This window comes from Cotesia glomerata, linkage group LG5 (assembly GCF_020080835.1).
Source record: "Cotesia glomerata isolate CgM1 linkage group LG5, MPM_Cglom_v2.3, whole genome shotgun sequence".
Taxonomy (NCBI): domain Eukaryota; kingdom Metazoa; phylum Arthropoda; class Insecta; order Hymenoptera; family Braconidae; genus Cotesia; species Cotesia glomerata.
Genome location: NC_058162.1, coordinates 27348756 through 27373217, shown reverse-complemented (window position 1 = coordinate 27373217; position 24462 = coordinate 27348756). Strand labels below are relative to the sequence as shown.

General features: G+C 31.1%; 1 protein-coding gene and 1 long non-coding RNA gene across 7 annotated transcripts in view; one reads left to right on the top strand and one right to left on the bottom strand.

Annotated features, from left to right (window-relative positions):
- LOC123264899 (RNA-binding protein Musashi homolog Rbp6) overlaps positions 1-24462 on the top strand; it is a 348561-nt gene that overhangs the window by 28782 nt on the left and 295317 nt on the right. The window lies entirely within an intron of this gene.
- On the bottom strand, positions 22536-22920 carry LOC123264902. 2 transcript variants are annotated; one of them, XR_006509444.1, is made up of 2 exons: positions 22889-22920; positions 22536-22667 (listed from the first exon to the last, which is right to left on the bottom strand). It is a non-coding gene; the product is annotated as an uncharacterized LOC123264902 (long non-coding RNA). The 2 variants fall into 2 exon arrangements; XR_006509445.1 differs by lacking the exon at positions 22889-22920 and adding an exon at positions 22829-22844.

Below are 24462 nucleotides of genomic sequence, written 5' to 3'. Positions count from 1 at the left end.
AAAGAGAATAAGAAAAATTTTGTGTCCAGGATACATAATTAAGAAATGACCTTGTATTTTGTGAACTATTGACATTTTTAAAGATATAAGCTCATCCTGATGTTACACTCATCAAGACCTTTCATTTGAGTACCCAAATCAATTTTTCATATATTTTATATTTTTATATATATTATATATATGTATACATGAAAAATATATCAAAAATGCGTGTGGGTACTCAAATGAAAGCTCTTGATGAGTGTAACATCAAAATGAGTTTATATCTTTAAAATATATATTATATATATGTATGTATGAAAAATATATCAAAAATGCATGTGGGTATTCAAATGAAAGCTCTTGATGAGTGTAACATCGAGATGAGCTTATATCTTTAAAAACGTCAATATTTAAGAAAATACAGTGCAATTTAACAAAATTCATTATTTTAATAAAGCAAAATTTTATTTGTTTATAGTTAACAATTCACGGTAGTCACATAGTGACTAAAAGGTTGCTAATATATATTAATTTAAAAAAAAATTATTGAAAAAAAAAAATAGCTTTTCTTAATCCAAAATGTTCTTAATTTAAGTAAAGTAATCCTTTTTTTATCGTGTAAAAAAATTTTATAAAGCAAAATAAATTAGAATACAATGAAATGAGGTGTTTTAAATTTTAGTACATCAGCAATTGCAGAGTGGAATCAGGAGTGAGAGAGCTTGTATATGCTCGCGGCAAATGCAAATTCTCCCGCGCCAATTAAACGTTAGTCACACCATCCTCTGTCGTACCGCAATGCAGCGACAACACCATCACCATCAATGTGTAAATTATAACATATCACATATTTCACCTATTATTTCCTATCCCACAGCCTCCTCATTTTTTCAATTACTTTCTGTGTTCCTCCCCCCTCTCCCAAACTAGCGAAAAAATAAAATTTATTATTTATAATTTTGAACTAGCGAAACGAGCATTAATTATCAAACTTTCGACTCAACTGTTTGCGAGAGGTTAAGTCTAACTCTGGTAGAAAGAGAGAAAATTTACGGTGCCGCCTCCGGAAATGCGCGCCCTCGAAAGTCCTCGTACGCGCCTCGCGATCCGATCGATGATTTTCTCTCTCTTGCTCTTTCTTCGGGGTTCTAGTCCTTACGAGGAACAAGAATTTATGTCCTTAGACTACTTGCGCCTCCGATTAACTTTAATCCTAACCATCAAACTTGTGTCTGACCTCAAAAGTCCAATCATCAAGTAGGAAATCATTTAGCACCAAATTGGAGCACTGAATTTATTTATTTCATATTAGGGATTTTAATTGGAGGGAAACTTTTGGAAATATTGTCAAAAATTACTTTTAAAAATTAAAAATTCAAATTTTGGCCATACATTAGAAAATAAAATTTTCTACAAAAAAAGTTTCGTATCATTTTTTATCTTTGATATTTAAGCAAAAATTTGATAATAAATAGAGTACTTTTGGATGCACAAGAATTTAAGGCGTAATTTCTAATAATAGTCCAAATGAAAAACTGAATATCTTGATAAAAAAGTGACAGCGAGAGTATAGCTTGGTTGGTATTATACAGAGAAATATAAACACGGCAGTATGTAGGATGAACGTGAATCACGACGCGAGTACGATCAATTTTTAATTCCTCTTTCTCGTTATACCTTTTTTGGTTTTGGTTGTTTTTGTTGGTTCTGCTTTTTTGCTTTATATTCATGGGCATATATATTTTTAGGTGTCTCGGTTCCGCACAGCTCTACCTACTGCATACCACGTACTACATATAACATATATACACCGGAGTGAATCACGAATGCGTGAGGAATAGCTCCCACGCGTCGATATATAACGATGCACCTTGTTCACTTTTCTCTTATGGGTTTTCCTCTATACTCCTCCTATTTAGAGTTTTTTCTCCGGCTCATGTTTTTGCTGATAAACTTCTTTGGGAATCCGAACACTCAATCGATTTTCACACTGAATTTATATATCGCTATCAAGGTCAGGGCATACATCTTCTCCGATAAAAAAAGATTTAGGTTTTAAAATAAAACAGTTTAGTTTCTAAAACTTTAAAAAAGACCATTCGTTAACTGAAACTTGAAATAGATTTATTTATTAAAAATTTGACATGTTTTCTTTTAACTTAACCTCGGAAATTCTTCTCAAACGGAGTATGTTACGTTTAATTGCAATAGATTTGTATGAAACTATTTTTGATATGAATTTTATTATTATTAAGTATAAGCTTTTCGGATGAAACCTTGAAGTTTATTCTCCACAGTGTTCTGCAGAACATAATACAGAGCATATACATCAGCGTTATAACGATAATTTTGATAATGGGTAATGGGTATTAGCGTTAATCCCTTATTACCCTGTAATTCATCCAGTCGAAACATATTTACCCAGGATGAGGAAACAAATAGACAAACAAACAAACAAATAGACAAATAAAAATAAAAGGGCGTTGCAGTTAGAATAAGGCCCCGATTTTAGCGACTGCGGTTTGGGCTCTGTTGGCAGAATTCACCCGCTTACGGTGGGAGAGGCGTGGAAGGGCAGAGGGGTAGAGAGAAGGGAGTGAATGAGGGTTGGGAAGGTTAGGTTCGTATTCGCCGGCTCCCAGCTATTGATTTTTCCCGCCAGACTCTAACTATCCTCGTCTAGCCCTCGGTCCTCCTCGTTACACCTCCCCTCTCGCTCCCACTCGGTCTCGAAGACCGCCGAGTTGAGGGTGGAGGGTACAGGGTAGAGGTAATCGCCATCTCGCTTCGATTCCGATCCATGGATATGGATTAATGCCTGTATTATAGTCTCAGAAAATGTTACTGTGTCGATTAATGTTTGCTCTATTTTTACCCCTACCCCCCTTTCCTATGCCTCTTCATTCGTATTTTCATTTTCATTACATTTATTACTTATTATGCATTATTTACATCTTGTTTTTTTTTTTATTTTTATTCTCTTCTATATGTTTTCAGTCATTAACTCTTCATTTTAATTACTAAATTATTTTAATATCACTGAGATTATGGTGTTTGTAAAAGGTAAATCGAATTTCATTTTTATTTTATTTTATCAAATTAATTTGAACGAAACTTTTTTAAATTTTTTGATTTTTAATCTCAGATTAAGAGTTAAATATTTTAAATATTAAAAAAAATTATAAGATACCTTTTTTTTTATACAATCGAATTTTCTATAAAAATTTTCCGTATCAATTTTTCAATATCGCGCACCGTTTGAATGAAATTAATATTTAAAAATTTGCAAAAATTCGATATCTGAGTTTTAAATATTAAAGATATGAAAAATTTATAAGAATCATTTTCTATCAAAGTTGTTCTTTAAATTTTTTTGATCTTTAAGCCGTAATTGTCATTTAAAACCACAAGTGCAGGCATTTTTAACACAATACATTGTTAAAGTTGAAAAAAACTCTTGAGAATTTCTTTAAAAAAATATCTTGTACCTTTAATAACTTGTAATTACATGCATCAAACCCCTTGGAGCATTAAAAAAACAGCAGCATAAATCTTGGATATCTCCAATGCAGATGCTGAGGATACAAAAGGTGGAGACTGGAGACTGGGCTTAATACATACATGTATATTTATATTTATATTTAAATCCAGTATTTGCTGAAGGGTACAGAGTCAGTTGTCTTGCACCTTCTCGCTCGCTGGGAGTAGTTTTAATCAGGATCTTCCCACGTCTGAATATTTAACTTGAGAAAAATAATGAAAAAGGAAGTTATCAACGCGTAGGTCGTAGGATTCTGAAATTATTCGCGCTAAGTACTCGTGCTCGAGAAGTTATTTATTTTAAAAACGTAGTCAAAAAAGTGTCAGTCTGAAAGTAGAATGAGAGAAAAAGGAGGAGATATTTGCTTACTCGTGAGTCGTGAGATAAAAAAAAGGCATTAGCTATTTTTTTCGAGATCTCGTCTTGTCACCGCTCGGACTGTTTCAACATTAACGTTTTTGTAGCCCTGAAGAACCAACCACCCTCGACGTTCTTAGGAGCCGTATCTTCCTCCATCTTTGTCTCTCAGCTCACAGCTGTCGCGCTGTTTGTCTTTCCTTTCATAAGCGTGTTTACGCTAAGAACTCTATACGTCTGGCGTACCGTGTCTCTACACCTCTCATCTTTATCTTCTTGTCTCTCTACCTCTGCTCTTCTACTCTTCTACTCCCTCATTCTTATTATTGTTATTTTTATTGTTATTATTATAATAGTGACATATAACAGTTTGAAGTTTATGCGTATCACGTCGTGATTTTAATGTATAGTATAATAACTATTACTCGTCAAGTATTTAGTGTCTTTATGGTGCGAATCACGTGCTAAAAACTACTTTCCAGATGTTATCCTCCTCATTACATTAACTCCCGACAAATATTTTATATTGTTTCTTTCCAGTCCCTGCTTGTTCAACCATTTGTTTCATTTGTCGGAAATATTGAAAAAAAATACGATTTATAATCGATATTTTGCCGATATCAAAAAATTTACAAAGAAACTTTTGATACACTGATAGAAGGATTTGTTTATAGTTAAAAATATTTGTTAATATTTAACAAATCATTTATTAGAGGCCACTTTTTAGTTTTTAACAAATATTTCTTAGTATTTAAAAAGATTTATTATTTAATAAATGAATATCAGACTTATTAAATGCAAACAAATAATTTTAAATACTAAGAAATATTTGTTTAATACTAAATTTAATTTCCAATAAAAAAACGTGTCTTACACAGAAAGAAAAATTTCTTGACTGGAGAACAAAATTCTTGGCTCAAGAAAATTTTCGGGTGTTTGAAGGAATACCGAAGTTGTTTTGGCCGAAGTAAAAATTTTTCTTGAAATTCTATTCTTGGTAGAAGTCAATTTTTCTTAATTCAAATTATCATAAATACTTGATACAATAAATTTTTATATTTGATCAATATTTTTAGATACTTGAGGGAAGCAGTGCCACTACTTTAGCTGAGAAAAAAATTTTCTCACCTTAAGAAAATTTTTCTCTTAAATATTTGATACCCATTTTATATTATTTTAGCGTGAAATTATACATATTGAATGAAAAAAAATGATGAAATATTATTTGATCTTCCCATTTGATATGTTAATCAATAAAAATATTAATGAAAATTTACTTCTATCTTTATATTTAATTTTTTGGAGCAAGAGAGAAATTTTCTCAAGACAAGAAAATTTACTTCTATCAAAAACTAAATTTTTTGGAGCTTCGAGGCTGAATTTTCTCAAAACAAGATTTTCTTGACTTAAATAAATTTTCTTGGATCAAGATACGTATTTCTCAAGCAAGAGAATTAATTTTGGAATAAGTAAAATTTCTTGTCAAAAAAAAATTTTCGCTCAAGAAAATAATTAGGAAGAAAAATATTTTTTTGGCTCAAGTAAACCTTTTTCTTCTGAGTAAAGAAACTTTTGATAGAAAATTAAATTCTCAACAAAAAAGGTGTCTTATGATATTTAACCAATATTTAACCCATAATTCGCGATCAACCCTAAAAATTCCGGATTAATTTATAAAATTTATAATAGTTATCTTTGTGAGAGGTTTAAAGGACACAGGACAGAGTGTTTCCTTATTATAAAAGTTAGATTAAAGAGCGTCGGAACACTTGACTTTTCATCTGGGTTTTATTTATTATTATCTTCTTATAAAACTTTTGAGAATGAATTCGAGGACGTGGTAGCCGGTGGAAAGTGCTCTGACGTATGTGAATGTAGTCGGAGAAATACGGAAGATACCTGCTGTATATCAGTCGGGTTAGGAAACTCGAGTTATAATTTTTCCTAAAAGATACAACAAGTACACAACTAAACAACTTTTCGAGGAGGTTATCTTAGAAGTTGGGATTTATACGAGTAGGCACCAGTAAAATCGAACTAATAGCGGGCGATTAAGACTTGATAAAGTCAGTTTAGTAAAAAAAAAAATCCTCGATACCTGACGAAGGTACGTCGAGTAAAACTAAAGCTCGTTACACGAGTGCTTAAAGGAAAGGGGTCACGGGATATAGAAATAAGTGGCCTGGGCACTGGGACAAAGAGGGCTCATATGTTGGTTAGTGCATAGCACTGTTATATATGTTGTATGTTATATATTGTGTGGGACAGTAGTCTTGAGTCTTTACCGGTGGTCACGTGCTCGCCCACACTCATTCATTTGTTGCCAGTGACTCTCACTAACGTCATGCCACAAGTTATCCACACTCACATATAACATGTTACGTATTGTGCCGTAGGTTATATTACAAGAGTTGTCGCGATAGGAATACTATAGTACCTACCAGGACGTATCTAGGTCAGACTCTTTAGTTTCGCATAAAGGACCATCTCTACAACTACCAACTACTACTTAAGAGAATACTTATTCCCTCTACTGGCATGTATTCACCTAACAGAACTCCCCCATTCGCTTACCTTTCTTCAGCTCTACACTCTACACACCTTCCGGGGTCACCCGAACGGCCTCTTCTTTATATTTGTTCTTATTTCCCGAACCAGAAACAACCAGATTAACATCTAAAATACTTCGTGATCGAATAATATTTTAAATCGAGCTCATTTTTTACAAAATTTTGGGATTCATTTATTATTAAGTTATCAAAAATTGGGTTAATTTAATTAGATCATAGATTATCATGAATTTGGTGTGTGTTTTTTCGATATTAGACCATATTTTTGCAGGGAAAAATAATTTTAGATTTTTGAAAATTAATTACGGCTAAATAATTAAAGATATTGAAAAAATGATCGACATACTTTTGTTATAAAATTTAATTCTCTGAAAAAAAGGTTTCTCGTAATTTTATCGGTAATTAAGCCAAAATTTGGAGATTTTAATCAAAAACGTAATATTCAAACTCCAAATTAAAATAATAAAAAATATTACAAAAAAGAATATAAAAATCAGGTGATGTAAAACCATCTGTAGAGCGAATATTTGCCTTTAGATTCGTAGAAAAAATAAATCATTGTCAGCTGAATAATTTCCGGTGATTTATAATCAATCTTAATTTATATTTTATTTATTTTCTGTTTCAGGTGAGTGACTTTCTATCATACAATAAAATTTAAATCGGTCTGTTCTGCTCGGTGAGTCAAAAAATATAAAATAATAAATGTAATTTAACCGGTTGAGTATATACATGTCAAGATGTTTACTATAAGTTGGTGGCTGGCCAAAATAATTTTAAAATATTCAACGCCCTCAGCCCTTTTGGCCCTGGAATTTTATCCATAATATTTATTTTTTACCCTCATTCTTTCTATTTTCTACCTTTATTATTTTTATTATTTTTATTATTTTTATTATCCTTCCTTGTTCTTTATTTTATTCAGGCCTTCGATCCTCAAATCATCGACATACCGGATGAAATAAAAATTCAATCCCTTCCTTTTCATAAACTCTTGCTAGCTTGTGCCAAAAACTTTTTCTTTATTTATATTTACTTTTAAAACTAAACAAAATAACAAATTAACAATATTTTATTTCTTTTTTCAAACTTTTTACAACATTTTTTTATTTAAAAAAAAAAAATTTGTCATTAATCAAATCAATAATTAAAACAATGCAGATAAAATTTATAAGATCTATAAAATAAAAGAGTTGAGGATTCATTTTAATTGAAAAATTAAACCACTGGGCTGGAAGTTAATTTGCTTTGATTCACTGTTATAACTAAACGGACGTACTGAAATTATCGGATGTAACTCTCGAGGTTCAGGTTGGCTGTTGGCTGTTGCAGTGCCATGCCAGTAAGGGTGTACGTCAAACATTCTATTATTCAACGTCGTTACAATATACATCCAACGTGGACATTTACTATCCAGACTGCAGACTGACCGTACTCTTCTCTCTTCAGTGCTGTCCTCCTCCGACTAACACAACACACAACTACAACTAGTAGAGGAGAGCACACATAATACATAGAGTAATCCATAGTGTATAAGCTCTACCTCATCCTCACCCTCACTGGCTGGTACTACCTACTACCTACTACCTACTGCAACACAGCAACACTGGCTCATTTCCTCTCACTTTATATATCTATGCGATATCTCCAGCTCTTTCTATTCTCAGTCATGCAAGCTATGCCGCTTATACATCTATCTGTATCTCTGTATGTATATATGGTTAGAATGGATAGGAAAACTTGGTAGGTAGGTGTAACCCGTTACCGCACACGTAACTATACCAAGTACTGGTCAGTGGTCATGGCCTCTACTCGCAACCGCATACCGTAACGAACGCCAATCGCGCCATACCAATTGCAAAGATGAGTTTCCGAGGACCCTTTTTTAAATAACTTGTTAACAACGCAAACTACTTATACTTTTATTTCAAGGGTTCATCGCTAAATTTACTTTCTTTTTTTTTTTTTCTCGTATCAATTATCATTTTTCAAGTGCTGCCATCTGGAAATCGGTCAATTGATTCCGTTGATTTTTTATCAGTGTCATTAGAGTCATTTTTTTTTATAAAACTCGCGGAATGTAGTGTCAGAAATGACACATATGATTTAGAATTTAAATTTTGGCTAAATGGTATACAGAAAAAAAGTTCACTTGAGCCAAGAAATTATTTTTCTTGAGCGAAAAAGAAATTTTTTTTTGACAAGAAATTTCACTTATTCCAAAATTGATTCTCTTGCTTTAAGAAATACGTATCTTGATCCAAGAAAATTTATTTGAGTCAAGAAAATCTTGTTGTTTTGAGAAAATTCAGCCTCGAAGCTCCAAAAAATTTAGTTCTTGATAGAAGTAAATTTTCTTGTCTTGAGAAAATTTCTCTGTTGCTCCAAAAAATTAAATATAAAGATAGAAGTAAATTTTCATTAATATTTTTATTGATTAACATGTCAAATGGGAAGATTAAATAATATTGAATCATTTTTTTCATTCAATATGTATAATTGCACGCTAAAACAATATAAAAAGGGTATCAAATATTCAAGAGAAAAATTTTCTCGAGGTGAGAAAATTTTTTTCTCAGCTGAAGTAGGTGGCGCTGCTTCCCTAAAGTATTTAGAAATCTTGATCAAATATAAAAATTTATTGTATCAAGTATTTATGATAATTTGAATTAAGAAAAAATTACTTCCACCATGAATAGAATTTCAAGAAAAATTTTTACTTCAGCCAACACAACTTCGGTCTTCTTTCAAGAACCTGAAAATTTTCTTGAGCCAAGAATTTTGTTCTCCAATCAAGAAATTTTTCTTTCTGTTTACACTGATAGAAGGACTAGTTTATAATTAAAAATATTTGTTAATATTTAATGAATCATTTATTAGAGACCACTTTTTAGTCCTTAATAAATATTTCTTAATATTTAATAAATGAATATCAGATTTATTAAATACAAACAAATTATTTTAAATTAGTCATTTTTTTTATAAAACTCACGAAATTTACTGTTAGAAATTACACTTATGATTGAGAATTTAAAATTTGGCTAAATGGTGAGAAATATTAAAAAAATGACAAGAACAACTTTAATAGAAAATTGAATTTTCTATAAAAAAGGTTTCCTATAATTTTTTGATATCTTCATTAATTAACTCACAATTTGAGACTGAAAGTGAAAAAACAAAATGTTCGGCTTTTCTTGATAAATATCAGGTAATTGATATTATTTAGCCTGACTATCAGTAATTACACTCGAAAAATCGCGAGTAGGGTCGTCGGAAGATAACTGGAGGTCAATGCTTGGAAATATAATCCAACAGTATTGATATTGTATGTAGAAGATGTTAGCGCTGGTGTAAAAAGAGAAAGACAAGTAAAGCGTATAAATAAAATAAAGAAAGAGTAGAGTGATGGAGGCTCAACTCAACTCGTGTAATCGGTGAGCTGTCGAGCGTGAAGCGAGTCACGTGTTAACGTGTGTAATTCACTGTCGAGAGCCAGATAATCGACGCCGGTGCCCTGGTGCGTTAGATGTGTTATAGTATGTTTTATGTATCTATATATTGTATATATGCCAGCACAGTAAATGTTATCTTGGAGATGCTAGATGTTAGATGGGGATTCAATGATATGTACGAGTTTTGTTGGGGATCTAACATTATGTGTGTAAGATATATTGTATAAGGAACTACAACTATGCCTGAGATTGAGAACTAGCACTCGCAACTTGATCTAGTCACGTCAGCTCGCTTTACTTTGTTTGCAATAAAAATAATTAGTGACGCAATGCTGTTGTATCTTATAAATTTATTCATTTCTATTTTAATAATTTAAGTACTTGGTTAAAATATTAACTTAAACCTTTGATTTGTTAAAAAATTTTTTTTTTAATTATTTCAAAAGATATTTTCATTAAAAACGTACGAAAAATTTGTCCAAAATAATTTTTTATGGTCAAGATATTTTTTTTCTTGCTTAAAATATTTTATAGGAAAGAATTGTTGAGTAAAAATATTCGGATTAATTATTAAAACAAATTGAAATGATTTAAATATGAAAGAAAAATTTATAAAAAGGAGTTTAAATAGTCGTAGTTAATAAAAGTAAGTAATATAAATTTTCATGGTCAGAAATGATTTGTCGACATAGAGTATGGAGCACAGAGAGCATAATATCCCACTCCACCGTCCTACGTACGTAGAGTTTTGCGCTATAGGTAGTATGTTATGATGTTGCTTATATGCAATCGTAACTATATACGGTACGTGTATGTGTAATGTGTAATGCACTTACTTAATGCAGAACTTTGCCTACTTAACTAGAAAAATACGACTGTAAACTTGGGTACAGTTGTAAAATTAAAGTTACTTCTATTTTCTTCTTTACCCTTTTTACTCTTTTTTTATTTTCCAGCACAAGAGTCAAAGAGTCACGATAAAATATTAAAAACTTTTTGGATCCACTATCCACCAGGCTCCATAAAACTATTCCAAACTTTTAAATATTAATATACATAAATTTCTTTTTATATTATTTTTATTTACAAATAATAACAATAACAATAATAAGCTATTTTTACTCCCATTAATAATTCATCTATCGATTTCTTTTTTGTTAATTTTCGCTTTTAATGTCAAAGATACGTTGGATACAAAATTATACATCAAACTCTTTAGGAACGAGCTAGAATTGAAATTGTAATTTCTCGGTTAAATATGAAAGTATTCTTATTTTTTTGATATTCCCAACCATTTAACTATAATAGCTGTTTAAAAATCTACTATTACCTTTTAGGTACTTAAACTTTTTCCAAACTAGCCAAAATGTACAAAATTAAAATTATAATTTACAAGAAAAATATTGAAGATACAAAGTCTTTTTTGTAAACAGAAAAAAAGAAATATTTGATCGAAATAAGATTTATTTGTGCCAAATATATAAGATATTTGGATATGGCCAAATAAATATTTATTTCTGGTAAATATATAATATATTTGAGCGATTTAGTTGCGTAAAATAAATAGTTTATTCATGGTAAAGATATGGTTTACTTGTGGTAATTAAATCATAGTTGACGACAATAATGAACTTTTAAAATTTATTGTAACATTGAAGTTAGCTGTCACTTGATCAATTTTTTATTTTATTTAACAAATAAATTAATTCTAAAAAATTATTTTTTAAAAATTGCATTTTCAATTTTTTAAAATTTCTACATGTCAATTTTTTTTTCTTATTTTTTTAGCCATAATTTATTTGTTAACAAAAGTTATAAAAATTATTAAATATCTGGTAAATTAATTTTATCAATTTTCAGAAATTATAATGGCTTTAAAATGAAAAAAAAAAAATTATTTTCTATTATTTTAGTTGAATAATGAAATATTTTTCGTGTCTTCTACTGAATGAAAGTGTTAATTGTAGGTTAAGGATAATTTAGATTTGTTTTCGTAAAATGACTTTTTTAAATCCCCAATTAATGAATCGTTATTAATTAATATTATTTATGCAAACACTATTATGTATGCAAATAAACTATTTTTTGAAACATCGCTGTAGCTTAAGTTGTAATCAAAACTTTCAAATTTTGTTTTCAACGTTCAAGTGACGTCATGAGAGCAGTAGTAGAGAGTTTTAATGCCAGCAAAGATGTCGTTGTTTCGGACAAACTTAACATCTTTACCACAAATAAATGATATATTTCTGACAAATAATAAAATAATTCGAATCAACTGTTATATTTACTTGTACCAAACGTATATAGTTGTCATAAAGAAATATTTGAAAAAACGACTCAAATAAATTGATTTATTTGAGACAAATAATCCTTTTTTTCTGTGTAGGAAATTGAATTCTCTATCAAAGATGTTGATATCATTTAATCGATACCTTCAATATTTAACCGACAATTCCCGTTTGAAATACCTCACGAGTAAAAATCAATATCCAGCGAGAATTTCCCATGTAATGAAAATTAACAAAAAGATTACAACATTGCATGTCACGATATCTCAAAAGTTCCATCAGGTATCTCATCTAGGAGCCCTCGGCCCCTCGGTCTCCGCATCTACACATAATAACTCGAGGATACTTGACTGGATAATTATTTATCGTCTTATAAAAGTTTTATAATCCCTCGTCAGTTTATCCCGACACCAGCGAGGGAATTCTCAGGGGCCGGTAGCGTAGGGCTGAGAGCTAAGGCGCAACCAGTTACTTTTTAATGAGTTCTTAAACGTCATAAATGATTTTAGTTAATTAAAATTTATAATTCTTAATGTTGAATTATAAAATTCTGTTTATTCAATATTTAATATTTAATATTCGATTAAAATTAACGCTGATGGAAGGCCATCAAAGACCGGAATGTGCCGTATTGGTGTCAGAAGTACCGAGCTACCTCTGAAGGTTAATTTTCCAGTTGTAGGAGGCGTTCAAGGGACCAGAATAATTTACAAACGTGAGCAAACCCGTCCTCAGTCCTTGGGCAGTTTGCAGTTCTCTCAGCGACCTTATAAGCTCACAACAACCCATTCTGTCCTCCTGATGATTGAATAAATAAACTTCCACCCTCGGGCCGATTAAATATCATTTTTTTACAAGCTAGAAAATTAAAAAAAAATTCTCTTCAATCTTAAAAAAATATAAAATAAATTGAGTAGCATCAAACTGAAGGATTCGAACAAGTGATAACCCTCGACCTTTACCTCTTACGGTGTCGTTCATCGACTCGCGGTAAGGCAGCGAGTCCTTGCGCTTGTCGACTGGGAATCGATAAGTGAAATTGACACCTTGCGCTCCAGCTTTCCTGGTTATAACTTTAATAAATTTGATTCAAAATAAAAACTTAAGTCTTCACTTTATAAAAAAGTATTGCGCTGGAGTTTGAGTGGACTCTGTTAGATGTTATGGCTCTGGTTGACGGTACGCTAGTCTGCTCTACTCGAGGAGCGGAGCTAACCCAGGACCCAGGACAATTTATATGCTAATTTATATATATGCGTTTAATAACGATGTCCGACAGTGCTTACTGACACGCCCTATTCGTCAGTCCATGTCTGAATAACATTTTATTTATATACTCTATACGTCAGTTTAATATCACACCTTCTGTCAATTACTTAGATATTGTTATCATCTTTCTTGAGGTTTTTAGGGTGACAGTTAAAAAGTACACAGAAAGAAAAATTTCTTGACTGAAGAACAAAATTCTTGGCTCAAGAAAATTTTCGGGTGCTTGAAGGAAGACCGAAGTTGTTTTGGCTGAAGTAAAAATTTTTCTTTAAATTCTATTCTTAATAGAAGTCATATTTTTTTAATTCTATCATAAATACTTGATACAATAAATTTTTATATTTGATCAATATTTTTAGATATTTTATGGAAGCAGTGCCACTACTTTAGCTGAGAAAAAAATTTTCTCACCTTGAGAAAATTTTTCTCTTGAATATTTGATACCCATTTTATATTATTTTAGCGTGCAATTATACATATTGAATGAAAAAAAATGATGAAATATTATTTGATCTTTCCATTTGATATGTTAATCAATAAAAATATTAATGAAAATTTACTTCTATCTTTATATTTAATTTTCTGGAGCAAGAGAGAAATTTTCTCAAGACAAGAAAATTTACTTCTATCAAGAACTAAATTTTTTGGAGCTTCGAGACTGAATTTTCTCAAAACAACAAGATTTTCTTGACTTAAATAAATTTTTTTGAATCAACATACGTAATTCTTAAAGCAAGAGAATTAATTTTGAAATTTCTTGTCGAAAAAATTTTTTTTTACTCAAGAAAAATATTTTCTTGGCTCAAGTGAACCTTTTTTTCTGTGCAAAAATTTTAATTTTCTAAACTATTTTAAAAAAGTCTGATTAAAAAACAGCACGACATAAATCATACAAATCAGTAATCAAAGACTCGCTGATAAAACAGCCAACTGGAAGATCGATAATAGATTACCACAAGAATAGAGCCATTCGATCAAAGTTAAAAAAAACAAAATCAGCAGTGGATTTTGCTGATCGAAGGAGCAAAGAAGCGCTAAAATAAATCAAGGATTATTGTTGTATCGTCCCACGATAATCCAAAGGGATAACCCACTGACACGAGCTTGTATCCCGGGTTTAAATGTGCTCGACGTCAGATAGACCAGCACATATCCACTGTTTGTTCTCAGCACGATTAAACCTTTATCATTTCTTTATCACGTCTTGCACTTTATTCCGTTCTTCAGACTTTAAATCATCAGATTACAACAATCGTTAATTATTCTATAAAGGAAAAAATTTCCAGCAATCAACATAAATTGAGGTGCATTAAAAATGAATTCTCGGTGAAGGGATTGACACAATTGTTAGGTTAAACCGGACGGCTTGTAGGTTGGCTGGTCCTGAAGCTGGTCTGGAGATCGGTGGTACCGATACCGGGTACAATGGACGGGAACACCAATTACCGGCAAACAAAATCCAACGTACTCTCCCTTATTTATTCTCTCGAGCGAAAGAGAAATCCCACCAGTCCAGTTAATGCTTGCAGTTTCAGTCTCAGTTGGACTTGAAATGGTTTTCACCTGTCCTCGTCGCCCACAAAGACCGAGCCCTTGTCTTAGCCTCGTTCCGTCTCGATCCAACTAGGCACCAGCGTCAGACTTCAATCAACTCGTGGATTCCACACACAATTTAACCGGTAAATCTTAACGTATATGGTCTTTGATATCGGCATTTTCTCTATCCTCAAAGTCCTGTGCTTTGTCTTTGCTCTTTTGTCCCTCTTCTCGTCTTTGTCTTTGGATAACGGGCGTGCTACGGAGCATTGACGACCGTAATTATAATTGCTAATTTAATTAGTCTCCAAGCTTTATGTTTAACTTACACCTGTAATTAAGACGATATCGTATTCTGTTATTACTTTATTTATCGAGCTGGTATTTATAATTAATTACTCAGAGACCGTTTAAGCTACAACTACTCCGTGTCGGAGGAGATATATTTGTCAATTAACTTCATTAATAACAATAAATATCGGGTTTTAATTACGAGATGAGATTTCCGGTAAAATTTATTGGTTTAACTTTTGATTTTTATTCTGGCTAAACGGTCCAAGATATCAAAAAAGTGATAAGTAACTTTGATAGGAAATTTAATTTTCTATAAAAAAGGTCTCTTATCATTTTTCCGTATCTTCAATATCTAACCCAGAATTTAAAGATCAAACTTAAAAACTTACACAGAAAAAAAGGTTCATTTGAGTAATAAGTACTCAAATAAGTATAAAAATTTATTGTATCAAGTATTTATGATAATTTGAATCAAGAAAAAATTACTTCCACCGAGAATAGAATTTCAAGAAAAATTTTTACTTCAGCCAACACAACTTCAGTCTTCCTTCAGGCACCCGACAAATTTTCTTGAGCCAAGAATTTTGTTCTCCAGTCAAGAAATTTTTCTTTCTGTGTAAGATATCTTTTTTGTAGAGAATAAAATTTTCTATCGCAAGTGTTCTTACAATTTTTCGATATCTCTTACTGTTCCAAAGAAATTAATGTTTGCAGTTATAATAAATCAAAATTTTAATTTGTGGGTTAAATATTGAAAATACAAAAAAAATCTTCGACTTGTTGTAACTTGTCTTACTTTTTAGTACTTAATCATTTATTTATGTTCAGTAGGTAGGTAGGTACGGTTAAAAATAAAAGGAATTTTGTCGAGCAGGAAAACTGATAAAGAAGTAAAAAAGTGAAAGCAGTGTATAAAAAAGGAATTTAATAGACGATAAACAAGCATTTGTAAATCCTCTTAAAAAAGTAAAAGGATGATTTAATCGAGGGGTAATCGGGGGTCTAAAATAAATAAAACAGATAGATAAATAAATAAAACCCGATATAGATAATAAAATACTTGGGTCTTTTATATTCACAGCAACAGAGTAATCCTGTTTGATTTACGGGGTGCGATGCGCATGGCTTCATCTCCCAATCCGGGGTTTATATTTATCGTCCAACGATCGGCTAATAAGCCACGCGCCCGCTTTTTCTTCTCTCTCCCTCGCACCTTATTAATTTTAACTTTATTTTTATTATCACTCTCACTCTCGCTCTCATTCTTAACTCTTTGCCTCCACTACGGCCCTCTGTTATTATTATCATAATTATTAAGTTTTTTTGCTAAGCGATGATCCGCGCTAATGAGCTACGCCTGCTTCCGAGATTCTTGCCTTTTTATTCTTCATTTTATTTATTATTTACTCATTTCGTTTCCAACTGCAATTAGTCACAGACCACTGGTCTTTTTAATTTATTTCAAATTAGTATTCTTCCAAAAGAATTAGAGATATCAAAAAAATTGTTGGGACATTCTTGACGGAAAGTTTTATTTTTTACAAAAAAGGTATCTTATAATTTTTTTGATATTTAAGCTAAAAATCATAATTTTCTATTTTTTAAATTTTTGGTGCTGTAAAATATTGAGTTTGACTATCACAGAAACAAAGAAATATTTGATCGAAATAAGATTTATTTGTGCCAAATATATAAGATATATTTGGATATGGCCAAATATATATTTATTTCTGGTAAATATATAATATATTTGAGCGATTTAGTTGCGTAAAATAAATAGCTTATTTTTAAAAAAATTATTTTTTAAAAATTGCATTTTTAATTTTTTAAAATTTCTTCATGTCAATTTTTTTTTCTTATTTTTTTTTGCCATAATTTATTTGTTAACAAAAGTTATAAAAATTATTAAATATCTGGTAAATTAATTTTATCAATTTTCAGAAATTATAATGGCTTTAAAATGAAAAAAAAAAATTATTTTCTATTCTTTTAGTTGAATAATGAAATATTTTCCGTGTCTTCTATTGAATGAAAGTGTTAATTGTAGGTTAAGGATAATTTAGATTTGTTTTCGTAAAATATAATATTTTAAACAACTTACCATATAGGTTAGGTATGACTTTTTTAAATCTTTAATTAATGAATCGTTATTAATTAATATTATTCATGCAAACACTATGATGTATGCAAATAAACTATTTTTTGAAACATCGCTGTAGCTTAAGTTGTAATCAAAACTTTCAAATTTTGTTTTCAATGTTCAATTGACGTTATGAGAGCAGTAGTTGAGAGTTTTAATGCCAAAGATGTCGTTGTTTCGGACAAACTTAGCATCTTTACCACAAATAAATGATACTAGAATTTAAATTTTCGCGCGCAAGCGCGCGCCTGACTATAGGGTTTGCATATATTTTCATGCTTATGATATATTCGACCAATCACGTTACGAATAGTTTGCTTACATGATATATTTTCATATTTTTCATCTAAATTATAAAAGTGGATATTTTTGACGAATAATAAAATAATTCGAATCAACTGTTATATTTACTTATACAAAATGTATATAGTTATCATAAAGAAATATTTTAAAAAACGTCTCAAATAAATTGATTTATTTGCGACAAATAATTCTTTTTTTCTGTGTAAAAATTAATGACAATCTTAATGGCAATTATTAAATTAGTTAATTTCAATTGAAACAGAGTGACAATAAAAGGTAACAAAAGATTGAAGCGAAATTAGTGATTTTGATGAATAAATTAAAAAGCTCTTGGTGGGAATCGGTGACCCGGATATCCTGGATAGGAAGACGTGACTGCTCCTGTGACCTCGAAAGCCTTAGGCTCAACCGGTTCTGCAGATCTAAAATCAGCAACAAGAATAAAGGAAGAAAAGAAGAAGAGCCCTTGCTCTTGGAAGAGATGCCGGAACAGCTCTGGATGATCATTGGCTTTTTCCGTGAGAATAAAGACCCGAGACGAGAGACGAGCCGAGTTGAGTTGAGACTTAAACTCTGGTGAGATTCGATTTTGGAATTGATGAATGGGCGGAGTTTTCTTTGGCGGAAAGTGCCTATCGTCCTTGCCGTTTTTATTTTTATTTATGTCTTGGTCGTTGGCTTTGCTCAGCCTGAATCTTCCCTCTGCTTGTCATTCCCTTTATCTCAGGCCTCGAGGACGAATAAGAACCCCAGGTCCAACAGCAAAAAGACAAAGACCAGAGCAACACAAGAAGAGGGCAACAAGAATAAGAATAAGAGGGAGAAGAACCGTGGTTATTAGCATTAAAGAGTAGACTGAGGACACAGATCTCCCTCTCCCCTCTCTCTCCTGTTGATGTCGGCACCTTCCCAGTAACAGTGCATGGACAAAGGTAAGGCCGCGGCCTCGACTCTTGCCATCCAGAAAATACTTTCAGACTCTCCTCTAATTGCAGATAAACCTGTTCTTGGATTGTGGGAATCACTCATCACCCAATACCAAAACTATCATTAAATCACAGCAGTCTCTGGGAAATTACACCCGGCGCCCTCTTAAGGTTACGTGATACATTTGGTAGAGAGAGTTTTTGAATTTCTGCAATTAAAAATAGTAAATATTTCAAGAGTAGCAACCTTGCAGTCACTTTATTAAATAATAAATTTTGGTAAATTGTACTGTACTTCCTTAAATATTGACCTTTTTAAAGATATAAGCTCATCCTGATGTTACACTCATCGAGAGCTTTCATTTGAGTACCCACATGCATTTTTGATATATTTTTCATATATATATAAATATATATATATATATATATATATATATATATATATATATATATATATATATATAAAATATATGAAAAATTGATGTAGGTAATCAAATGAAAGGTCTTGATGAGTATAATGTCGAGGTGAGGTTATATCTTTAAAAATGTCAATAGTTGACTAGATACAAGGTCTTTACTTAATTATTGATATTTTTGAAGAAATAAGCTCATTCTGATGTTACATTCATCAAGAGCTTTCATTTGAGTACCCACATCAATTTTTCATATATTTTATATATTTATATATATTATATATATATGTATATATGAAAAATATATCAAAAATGCATGTGAGTACTCAAATGAAAGCTCTTGATGAGTGTAACATCAAGATGAGCTTATAATTTTAAAAATGTCCATAGTTTACAAGATACAAGGTCATTTCTTAATTATTGATATTTTTAAAGAAATAAGCTTATTCTGATGTTACACTCATCAAGAGCTTTCATTTGAGTACCCACATCAATTTTTCATATATTTTATATATTTATATATATGTATATATGAAAAATATATCAAAAATGCATGTGGGTACTCAAATGAAAGGTCTTGATGAGTAGAACATCGGGATGAGCTTACATCTTTAAAAATGTCAATAGTTCACAAGATACAAGGTCATTTCTTAATTATGTATCATGGTGGGGGGCAAGAAAAGAAGTAACTGTATAGAGAGTCTAGTATCAAAATTTTCGTCCTAAAAAGCAGAAAGAGCCACGTGTTAATCAGAAGAATAAGTAAAAGAATGTTTAATAATGGGATTAGCTGATGTGTAGTTGTAAAGCGGGCAAGTGGGTGGCGCGCGGCGGTTGCGCAACCAGCAATCTAATTGACGTGTGCGTCGTCGTCGTATATTTACGGATGTAATGACCGACCGGTTTGCACGCGAGTCCCCTCAGTGTCGTATAGTAGTAGAGTAGTTGTCGTTGTCGTTGGCGCTCGCGATCCTATCGGTCTTTTACTTTTTTTTGTTTTCTCTTTATTTCAAATAATTTTTCTCTTTCTATCCGTCCCACAGCACTAACTGTCTTTATGCCAGCTCAAGGGTAAATCACGTCAGATTATATATTAATTGTGTCGTTAGTTTTAGCTTTTGTTTTGTTTATTTAGGGATTATTTTCGGAAGATGATAGAGTAATTGATTGATCCAGCGGAGGCTTAGGCCCACCAGTTAATTAATCACTTTAGTTATTATTTTTTGACGCTGTGAAAGATTGCAGGTTGTCGACCGATAATTGGCAAATGAAAAAGCGTCGAGGGATGTGCAAACCGTAATACGCAATAATTGATACTTGCTGGTTGATAAACTCGGGTTATGCCAAAGTGTTCCTTGTAATTAAAATTAATTTATAAATTAATAACTCTACCCGGAGATAAACTTTAATATGCTTCTTAGTCTTTTAAATCCCAAGTAAATATACTGTCTATCATTATTATCTTTACCGACGGTTATTGTCGTTAAGAATTTTATTAGAAAAGTTTAGAATCTAAAATTTAATAAGGTAAAAGCCCCAATTATTGACAGGGGTCTAAATATTGACACCCTAAATTATTTTTAAATATATTTAATCATCTGTAATAAGAATAACTATCATATAAATTTTTATTACATTCTAATTAATAAAAAAATTGAAAAAAATTATTGTCAGTTAATATTAAATATTAATTATTAAAAAATAAAGTTAGCACCAGTTAAAACCAGCTTAAGAACGTTTATTTTCTTAACAACTTTGATTAGAAAAGCATTTTTTTTAAATGCCAAGTTTAAATTAATTTCTTCATCTAATAATATCATCTATTTTTTTTTTTTTTAATTAACAATATATGAAAAATTTATAAAATTGAATAATCGAAAGTAATTGTATGCTTTATAATATTTAAATAATGGGTGTCAATAACTAGTTGATAATTTTTAAGTTGAATCTCATATTGACAGCCATTCGACAGCGCTATCACGCCTTTTTTGACTTTTACCTAAAAAATTTACTGTAAAAGTTTGAACTCTTTTGATTAAATAAATTATTTTTAAATAAATTTTTGTATTTTTAAAAGTAATTAATCATTTATGGAAATTATTATTAATAAACTTTAATAAAATTGATTACTTAATAATAAGTTTGGATAAATAAAAATAAGCAGATGATTCTAGGTATGCTTAGTATAGGTGTCAATAATTGGGGTGAAGGTATGTCAATAATTAGATCAATCAGTTTTTTTACCTGCCAATAATTGGTGTATCCGGATAATCTATTTAATTATTTAAAATTAATTAGTAAATATCAGTGATTATCATTTTAAAAAAAGAAAATGATTAGTAAAAACATTACTTGAGATATTACCACAAACAAAATTCAACGATATTAATATTTGATTTCTTAAAAAAAATCAAATCATAACTTTATCTCTAATAGAGTCAATAATTGGGGCAATTACCTTACCAATTTTCTACAAAAAAATCATAAGAGACTTTTTTGTAGAAAATTAAATTTTTTATTGAAAATATTCTTATCAAATTTTCAATATCTCGTATCGTTTGCCGAGAATTTGAATACCAAAACTTGGTAATAAAAAAAGTTGTTAGGTCATTGCTCTTGACCTACAACAGGACAAACAGTAAAAGATATTCAAAAATATTTAAAAAGTACCTCTTGTTACCCGTAATTATTATTCCTCGTCCAAGCTCTATTGACAAAAGTCCATTCATTTACGCGGTGGAACGGTTTAAGAGCTATGCAAATGCCGGTGACAAACGACGTTGTTATTTCCGTGGTACCTTTGTCACCATTCTATACATATATCAGTCTGAATATATTTTCAGACAAACATATCTCTTTTAAAATAAATAAATAATCATCAGTTAATCACTGACGTCCTACAAACTCAAAATATCCTAAACTTTATTAAATCGATCACCCGATTTTGGTAAAAGTTAGCCGAGTAGTTTCTTAACTTTATAAAAAATCTTAAAAACAATCTAGAGTCGGAGTTATTTCTATAGTCTTTTATAAATATTTATCCTCATTTGAATCCGTAGAGAGAAAGTAATAGGCCGGTGCTCTGGTATTTGTTCTTGCAAATCTTTTATACGTTTCGTACGTGGATTTGCATCCATAACGGGCGCAGTTCTGAATATTTCTCTTGCACATCTACATCCTTTACCCTCGAGCTCCGTCTCTTGTTTTACTTCTTTTCCTTCATTCGCATCTCACGAGTTGATATGATGGATTCGACGGTAGTCCGGCTTTTCTGTTTGCTCTAAGCTTTTCTGACTTAACTTTCAACTTTCTTCACATTCTTAATATTAACTCACGACAATCGATTCCTAATCCTTACAAACTTTAATCTCATCCTGATCTTTGAATAACCAAATTGCAAATCCACTTTTTATCTAGGTCCTTTTGCCGCCAATCCTATATTAAAAAGTTGATGTGACATTTTCATTGCTGTCGCTTTTCGTTGCTATGGTGACCACTTTGGCAATGGTTACTATAACAACGGTTACCATAGCAACGGTTACTATGACAATGATAACCATAGCAACGGTAACTATGGCAACGATTACCATAGCATCCTTTATTAAAAAGTTGATGTGATATTTTCATTGTTGTCGCTTTTCGTTGTTATGATGACCACTTTGGCAATGGTTACTATAACAACGGTTACCTTAGCAACGGTTACTATGACAATGATAACCATAGCAACGGTAACTATGGCAACGATTACCATAGCAACGGTTACTATGGCAATGATAAACATAGCAACGGTTATCATAGCAACTGTCACCATGGCAACGGTTACTATGACAAAATTTACCATAGCAACGGTAACTATGGCAACGGTTAAATATTAAAGAGTTTAATTTGTAAAAATATTGATTATTAAATTGTTGACAACAAACATTTCGACAGAAGCGCACAAAGCGCGTTTGATTTTTTAGTGTAAAATAAAAAATTGTTAACTTAATTTGACTCAACTGGAGCAAAAGGGCCTCCTTGAAACAATATTATAAAGTAAATAGAGAATATTTATCACTTTTGTAGCTCGTAAATGTCAAAAATCGAAAATATTATTATCTTCATTAATCTTCAGTTCTTTATGTAAATTGAAAGCATTCGTTACAGTGACAGTAATGAGATGTTGCCCGCGGGTGATTCAAGCTCGAAAAACTGGGTTGATTTACCCACAAGATGAATAACTCTTTCATGTATAAAACTATTTCAGTATATTTCAGTGATAAACCTTTTTGTTTTTTCCTTTAAACTTTTTTTTTCCCGCGAAATATACTGCCGAGATTTAAATATCTTAAAACATTTAATAAAGCGCTTAGAGCTCAAATAAAATCCGGCTGTCAGCTGAATGGGACATTAACCACATTATCAAATAAATTAAATGTATACTCTTATTATTATTATTATTTTTATTAATTTTCTCTCTTCCGTGGACAAGCTAAAAGTTATCTTATATAAAATAAATATAATCCGCCGTTACATCAGATACTTTGTATTTTATTTAGTGCTCACCAGCCGTTATTGCAATTGCCATCGCTAGTCGTGCATATTTATTCAGTATAGTACCAAGCACTTGCCTACCAGTTATTACTGCGATTCCGAGAATATTAATTAAAGGCGGGACGGGAAAAGCCACGTTCTTACTCTCGTTATTCTGAGAAAGCTTCGAGGTCATCTACATAACATCCACGATTATCATCACCGTCATGATGAAAGAACACCGTCTTGTAGCTTGTCATTGATAATGCTCAACATTTTTCACTAAAAATTGCATTTAGCCTTCATTAAAAGGTGCATTTGCATTTAAAATTTATATAAATCACCTTCAGAGGGAGTCTAAGATGTCGCAATCTGAGAAGAACCGATAATGAGTGACGTGGAAAAATGTTAAAACCTTTTAGTAGTATTTCGTTAGCAATAGACGTGTTAATTCAATGACTAACTAATGAAAATTTAGCTGGCACACAGAGCTAGTAACTTTAATAATTTACTATATCGCTCACTCATGATAAATTCCTTGTGAGTTTCAGCGTAAATTCAACCAGAGAAACATATACATGTATGCATACATAAATATACATAGGTGTGTAGGTGTGTGTACCAATGGTACACTGAAAATATGCTTTGCTGAGAGTACCTCATGTGCTCTTCGTTTACGTGCACGCGAGGAAAATATAACTCAAACCAAATATTAACCAAGTGAGAGGTCAACTCGTTTGAAAAATTTATGTACATAAGATCCTTTTTTTACTTATTATTACGCGGCATATATTAAATTTTTTAAGAATTTTTATTATTATTTTCTCTATAAATAACTTTTTATTTAAATCGACAATTGACCTGGAGAAATGGATGACG